At 35.8% G+C, this 8,156-nt stretch overlaps 1 protein-coding gene across 2 annotated transcripts in view; it reads left to right on the forward strand.

The window, feature by feature from the left end:
• Positions 1 to 1,311: 1,311 nt before the first annotated feature.
• The window catches only part of LOC106879924 (erbin), a 137,440-nt gene continuing 130,595 nt past the window's right edge, over positions 1,312 to 8,156 (forward strand). Inside the window, exon 1 of one of the 2 annotated variants that reach the window (XM_014929681.2) lies at positions 1,312 to 1,555. The gene's annotated coding sequence lies outside the window, so the exon portion shown is untranslated. Of the gene's footprint in view, positions 1,556 to 3,314; positions 3,455 to 8,156 lie in introns of those variants that run through there. The other variant, XM_052971061.1, reaches the window with a different exon arrangement.

Below are 8,156 nucleotides of genomic sequence, written 5' to 3' on the forward strand. Positions count from 1 at the left end.
GAAAAAAATGAAAGCTAAGACAACTTGAAAAAACTGATTGGGTTAGGGAGGAGTAGGGCAGCTGTATTACGCATGGTTGGTATCATTGTACAAAAGTTCATACATATGTACATGTGTGTGTGTGTGTGTGTGTGTGTGTGTGTGTGTACAAATACACACGCACAAATATACGCACACACAAGTATGCTTTTGTATGTTTCTTATGTACATATGTGTATTATGTATGTTTATATCTATCATATATATATATATATTAGATATATATATATATATATATATATATATATACATATATGTAGACACATGGGTGTATTTACATATTTATACACGCACACATACACTGTGCTTGTGCGCACACACACACGTATGTACATACATACATTCATTCATACATACATACATACACACACATATAATAGAGAGATAGGTAGAAAGATAGATAGATAGATAGATTAGATTAAATTAGATCTTACACGCATACATACATACGCATTACATATGGGAGTTTTATGTTTTATGCGTTTTTAAATAACGTCTCTGAAACGTATAATGTATATATGCATGAATGCATACAAATACGTACATACATATATAGATATGGTGATGCAAACAGGAAAAATAACTCAAAATAAGTGTATATGTATTTTATTATTAGTATTTAGCAGAAGTAATCGAGTGACTCAATGGCCGAGAGTTTCGTGCGTTGGGCACCTATCAAACTCATACGTGTATATGTACATACATAAATACATACATACATACATAATGTGAGTGAATGCATCTATCTATCTATCTATCATCCATCTCTCTCTCTGTCTCTTTCTTTCTTTCTTTCTTTCTCTCTCTCTCTATGTATATATATATATATATATATATATATATATATATATATATATTTCATTTCATTTCATTTCAAAGTTTCAGCTCAGAGCTGCGGCCATGCTGATGCACCACAATACAAAAATATATATGCATGTATACACACATATATGTACATACTTACATCTCCATGTGTATACACACACACACACACATACATATATATATATATACTTTTACTATCATTATATGTATCAATGTGAGTTTGTGTGTACGTATTTAAAACATGAACATCCATAAACTCATTTTGTGTGTACGCTGTATGTATTATTTGCAATATATGGAGAGAGAAACAGAGAGAGAAACAGAGAGAGAGGGAGAGGGAGAGAGAGACGGGGGGGGGACGTAGCCATATGTCTAACCATGCATGTGTATACGTATGTGCATATTTGTATGTGTGTGTGCGTTTGTGTTTGTAGACAGTGAGATGTAGGCGGAGTCGGGGTGGTAGTGAGTCGCCTAAGTAATTCCGGAGCAAGTACGTTGCCTTGGTAGTCACATGACAGGCAAGTATGGCGCACCAACCGCTTCGTTTGTCACCACTACACTCTACATGAAGCGGCGTGTCGTCCGACTTGTTCTTACACACACACATATATAGACGTAAATATGTATATACAGGTTCTTTTCCCTCTCGTCTGCTTACCTTATGGATTTATCACTCATATTGGATCAGGTAAATGTCTACTCTTTTCTACATCATCGAGTCATATTATCCATTCATTTATTTACAACTTTCTTTCTTACAACATGTTTTATACTTTCTTTGTCCCTCTCTCTTTCTCCGTCTGTCTACAGCTTCGTTTTCCCTCATTATTTTTGTTTCTGTCTCTCTAGATCTTCGCTTTCTCCTCGTTATTCCTTTCCCTCTTTCTCTTTTTATCTTCTCTCTCCTCGTTATTTCTGTCCTTTTTCTTTTATCTTCCTTCTCTTTATATCTTGTTTCCCTTCGTTATTGCTATCTCCTTTCTTTCTCTTTTGTCCTCTTTTTCTCTCGCTCTCCCTGCTTGTCTATATCATCTCTTTTCCTTGTATCACTTTCTCCTTTCTTTCTCTTCTTATCCTCCTTCTCTCTTTTTCCTATCATATCCATTCCTAAACTCATCTCTTTTTCTCCTTCCCACCTTACACTGCCCAGTCACTATTAATCTATATTTTCTCTTTCTCACCCATACTTTCTTTTTCTCCACCTCTCCCTTCTCTTTCTCTTTACTTTACCCTCTCCGTCTTCATCCTTCCATTTCTTTATTTCCTTCCCGATTTTCTCTTTCTTTTTCCGTCTCGGTGCCTCTTGATGTGTGTGTTACCATTTCTCTTTGGTTCTTACTCTCTTTCTTGTTTTCGCTTTTCTGTCTTTAAATTTGCTAATTTCCTCGCCTTTTATTTTTAATTAGAAAATATTTAATCCTCATTTCTCACAATATTGTTTGTGTATATCTCTCTGTTTATTTATATATATATATATATATATATATAATCTGTGTGTATGTATATAAATCTATATTTCCATCCTACTCTAAGAAGCGGGAGAGTTTGTTCAATATTAAAGGTACATGAATGGACTTATTCCTCTCTCCTCTCACCAGTCAACTTTCTAAACCATAATTCTTGGCAACCAACAAGTGACAGATATCGCCATCGTCATACCACACACACACACACACACATGCAAACGCGCCAATGTGCTCGCGTGCCCAGACATTCATCCATTAACTTGCATAAGCAAACATAGATGCTTACTCAAATGTTCTGGCATAAAAATCTGCGTGTACACACCACAGGTAGAGAGGTAGCCTTTCACAAATGAGCATCCATTCGCGCGCCCGCGCACAGACACATACGTACATATATAAACTAAGAGAAACTCGAACTTTCCTAAATGTGCACGCGTACACGCACAATACCTTTATACTCAGAATGAATGACTATAAACAAAGCATTAACAGAAAAAGAACAAGTAAAACAAAACAAAAAATTGCACACGTGCACAGGAAGATTCAGCTCAGTTTATACACAGTACGTGTATATATACACACGCATATATATATATATATACTAGATGCTATTCACACACCTGTGTGTATTTATGTAGAAGTATTATTCCCATTGTCTTGCAAATAAATACCTCTGATCTCGTGAAATAATGAAATAAACATGCATCTATCATATGTGATACTACACACGCACGTGTGCCTGTTATAAAATGTCTTTCAGCTAGCTTTAACTACAATCCTATGTTGATTATTGGCTTCAGCCGTTTCCTTTTATTTGAATTGTTAAAACTCTTTCGGAAAGGTATGAACTCTACAACTCATCATTTCATCTTGCTCGGAAATTTAAGGTCGCGTATCTAATTAAGAAACCAGTTTATTGCGTATGTTTGTGCGTGTATGATGATTGTACAGTGCGTGGGTATGTGTGTGTATGTATGTGTGTGTGTGGTTTTGTAGCAGACAGCTGCAAGTGGCACTCGAACACTCCACTCCTATAACAACGTCACTGCTATAGAACTAGCAGCAATTATGATTCAAGCTTCGGGCAAGAGAAGTCCACGACCCAGTTTCGATTCCTGCTGGTAGCCATTTTCATTGTTCTTTTCTTTTTCTATTACTATAATAATCTTATTAATGCTCTTGTATAAAAAGTGCGACCATCACAACATCTCATCTTCCTACTTTCTCTATAAACCTAAAGCCTTATGTCCATCATCTAAGCCGACATCAATCATAATAATTACAGTGAACATTAATTGATGCTGCTGTAGCAGTAGAAACAGCTGTTGCTGCTGCTATATGTAATCTTTTTAGCAGCAACAACAACGGTAACAAAAAAAACAACTGCAACAATTTCTCGCTTCGTCGTCCATTCAAAAGAAAATCATTGATTTTTGATAGCCAGTGCCAGTTAGATTTCTAGGGGTTTTAGGGACGCTTTTAATTCGAACTCATCGTTTGGCTTTTATGATCTTCTCAACGAAATTATTGATGATGCAGTCATTTTAAGATGAAAGGGGATTTTGTGGTCATTGAGAATCGAAACCGGGATTCCTACTAAGGTTCAGCATTAGCTTACTGATTATTTCTTGCTCGAATTTTCAGCCCTTTTAAAAACTCGTAATATACTAATGTTGAACGGAAATCAAATTGTTGAGCAATGTGACGGTAAAAAAAAATAATAATAACAAAAGAAAAACAGGGTGGTGGTGGTGGTGATGGAGTATTATTACACACTTTTACATAAAATATATTTTCTCTCTTTTCTTTATATTTCATCACAGCTCTCATTCAAATGTGCACATTATGGAATTTCGTCTAGCCCACACACCGCCCGTCCGCTACTCGTCCCCCCCACACACACACATACAGGTGTGTGTGCTCTAAAGAACAAGGCTTGCATATACAAAGGTACTCTCTTAGAAGCAAAACTATTAACTCTGTGAAACTCACCTGATGTGCATGTGTATATTATTACACATACACGCACATACATATACACACGCGCGCAGGCTCGTGTGGAGAGGGGCTGTAGGTGGGCCATTTGGCGTGGGCAATTGTGAAAGACCCTTCCTTTGCTTGTCAAAAGTAAAGGGAAGGGCTCCTTTGGTAAAGACCCCCTCTTTTTTTTTCTATAAATTATTCTACTTTTATTTTGTTATTCATAAGTACATCATATATATTACGTGTAGCGCGTGTGTGTGTGTGTATGTGTAGATAGATAAATAGATAGATAGATAGATAGATAGATAGATAGATAGACACACACGCATGTACCTATATATAAATCGTATGTATTTAACAAAGAGAAAATTCTGGAAGAGTAGTTCGCTTGAAACTAGACCTATATTTTACATCTGGCCTGGACCTATTATCTGATTTGAACAGACTACACACACATGCATATATATATATATATATATATATATATATATAGGAGATTATACAAAAAATAACAACAGACGAGGACAGGTGGTGTAAATAACAAAAGTATATATTAGTATGACGCTCGGGAATATATATATATATATATAAAGATATGTATACATGTGTGGAAGCATGTGGATTAGTGGTTGGGGTGTTGCATTCATGATCGTAAGGTTGGAGTTTTGATTCCAGGACCTGGTGATACGTTGTGTTCTTGAGCAAAACACTTCCTTTTACATTGCTCCAGTCCACCAAGCCGGCAAAAGCGAGTAATGCTGCGACGGACTGGTGTCTCGTTTAGTGGGGGGTATATATACGTCACAAAATCCGGGAAACCGGCCTTATGTGCCTATGCTTCGGGAAGGGTCTTTGCTCCATCTTTGGTACATGTGTGTGTGCGTAAGTACATATATATATGTGTGTGTGTGTGTGTGTGTAAGTACATATATATATGTGTGTGCGTGTATGTGTGTGCGTATATATGTGTGTGTATATGTGTGTATATTATATTCACACACACCTTTGGGTCTATAGATCGGCGAAAGGCACTTAATACATGGAGTTTATATGTTCAAAGTTAACGATTCATTCTCTGCATAGTTACTTCGAGTATGTTGTTTACTCAGGTGACACGCACTCACACATATGTACACACACGCACGCACACACACGCACATATGTACACACACACACGCACACGTTGAAGTAAAACATACACGCACAACAAAAAGGACAAGTTTTCATAAATGTGCTATTAGTTTCACGTTTGTAAAAGAAAAGAGGCTTTGACGTTTCGAACAGAGTTCTTCATCAGAAAAAAAGTAAAAAGAGGAGGGTGGTGGAAATGAAGGAAGAGGAATAAAAGGGGGGTAAGGGGTTGGGTGGGAATGCAGTTTTATGGGGAGGAGTTCTGTGCATATAAAGCAGAGTAATTTTGTAGGGAGACGGGCATGGTGGTGGATATGAGCGTTGTTGGGTGCAGATGGTTGGCTTGGGGTGAGTGGAGTTGAGTGGGATGTGGATGTGAAGTTGAGGAGCAAGCGAGGAGGCAGGAAAAGAACGTGTGTGTGTGTATGTGTGAATCTTTATATATATATATGTGTGTGTGTGTGTGTGTATATATATATATATATATATATATATATATATATATATATATATATATATATATATGTATGTATGTATGTATGTATGTATATAGTTGCTGTTCTGCAAAAGTGTTGTTAGTCCAAAACGTTGTTTTTTCAGAAATCAAAAAAATAGTTTCACCATTCCATTTCTTTTTACATTAGCAACAGTTTCAGCTTAACAATAATACTTTGTTGGTCACATAAAATCGTAACTCCATGCATGTATGATATTTTCATTCAGAAATATTTTTGCAAAACTGTTGCATGTGAGACTTATTACACTTTTGAAAAATGTTAAACAGTTGTACTACACTTTGACAATTTTCATATCTTGACATCTGAAGAAGCTGAAGATACGATAGTTTGACCAAAAGAACCGGCTATTGTAATCAAAATTAAATATTGAAAAAACAAAACAAAAAAAAAACGATACACCACACACACCTACTCATATAGATATGTGAATAGAAACTAATGAATTTAAGAAAACTATTATTTCAGACCAAACATGAACAGTCTTCTTGATTCATTTTTGTATAATGAATTTTTTGTTTCCGCAGTAATCCATCATATATCCAACCACCCAGTTCTCCCTTCCTTTCTCAGATACACAGGCCATGGAGACTATAGGTACACACCCCTGTGTGTCTCACACGGCTATATAACCTGGTGGTGCCCTGTCACCCTTCAGGCTGCATTGATCCTTGGCTTGTCCATGAGAGATTTCACTATCCTTTGACGAGTGCACCCTGCTTCATCCAGTTAACGGGTGGGTTGTACGACAGTTTCGATGTCAGTATATAATTGGATTCCTGGAGAATGCATCAGCATTCTCTAGAATTACATTCATACACACACATACATCACTTTTATTTCTTGATATGATGGTTTGTTAATCACACATAAATTATGTATTTTTACATATGCAATTATATGGATGAGTTTGTATTTTAACTGTTGAAACAGCTGTAGAATTTAGTATGTAATTATGAAACGCCTGTGAAATCGTTGCCTTTTCACTATTCTCTCTCTCTCTCTCTCACACACACACACACAGATAGATAGATAGATAGAGAGAGAGAGAGAGAAAGAGAGAGAGAGAGAGAGACATAGATATATTTGAAAATGTTTAATACAAGCTTGGACAATGTGTTTCAAGCACAAATCCCCGAATAAGCTTAGGTATCTAAATGCATATTTTAAAGACTCAGAAATTTTATTTTCCTCGTCAGAATAAAAATATACATTAAGAAGGAAAAAAAAGCCCCCAAACGATTTCCCGTCCCCTTCCTCAACTCCCCACTGTCATTAATTTACTTTCTGAGAAGCACATTTTTTTTTTATTAGATATCGTTTTATTAGATATCTGCAATTGTTTTGCTACTTTAGTAACTTCGAAACTTTACGAATACAACTCTCTAGTCAGCTTTCAAATACAGAGACTTGTTTATGGTCAAATCTTAAATGTACTCCAACGATGACCATCACGTTTATTTTTCATAGAATACATGTGTCTATCGCCAATGTTGACTTGTAAATATTTTAGCTTCTATGTTTAAACATTTTAATATTTTGTTGTGATTTTGATGTCGAAAGTGAAAATATAAAACTTCATTATATCCAACATGTTCCCCTTTTAAAGACTTCAAGGTGTGATTTGAGAGAGATTTGGCTACCGTTTCTATAGTAAATCAAGCGACCACATAAAGGCTCCTTCGTTGTTATCTCAACTATATGTTTGTATAGTTTCCTAAAACCCAGGTGGATAAAGGGTGTCGATAAAGTGGCTGAAGATTCTTTTTCGTATTCCCTTCATAATTCCCAACGAGAAAACCTTTATGTAGTCGATTGGCCTGTTAGAAGTAGAAAGAAGCTAAATCTCTTTCCTATCTCACAGTCTTAAAAAAAATTAGCAAAATGGAAATGACACATTAAAAAACGTAGTCCTATATATGATATGCCCGGAAAAAAGATGTGATGTAGCTGGAATGTTTTTCATATGGATTAATTTAGTCAGAAATCTATATAAAATGTCTATCCATGCATAATAACAAAACAGAACATATTAAATATATATTTCACATATACACACAGACGATAATGGCCCTGTGGTGGGGGGAAAGCATGATCGAGTGGTTAAGTAGTTCGTTTCGCAACCACGAGGTCTCGGGTTTGATGCTACAGCGTAACACCTTATATATATATATATATATATATATATATATAT

The sequence above is a fragment of the Octopus bimaculoides genome, chromosome 10 (assembly GCF_001194135.2).
Source record: "Octopus bimaculoides isolate UCB-OBI-ISO-001 chromosome 10, ASM119413v2, whole genome shotgun sequence".
NCBI classification, from domain to species: Eukaryota; Metazoa; Mollusca; class Cephalopoda; order Octopoda; family Octopodidae; genus Octopus; species Octopus bimaculoides.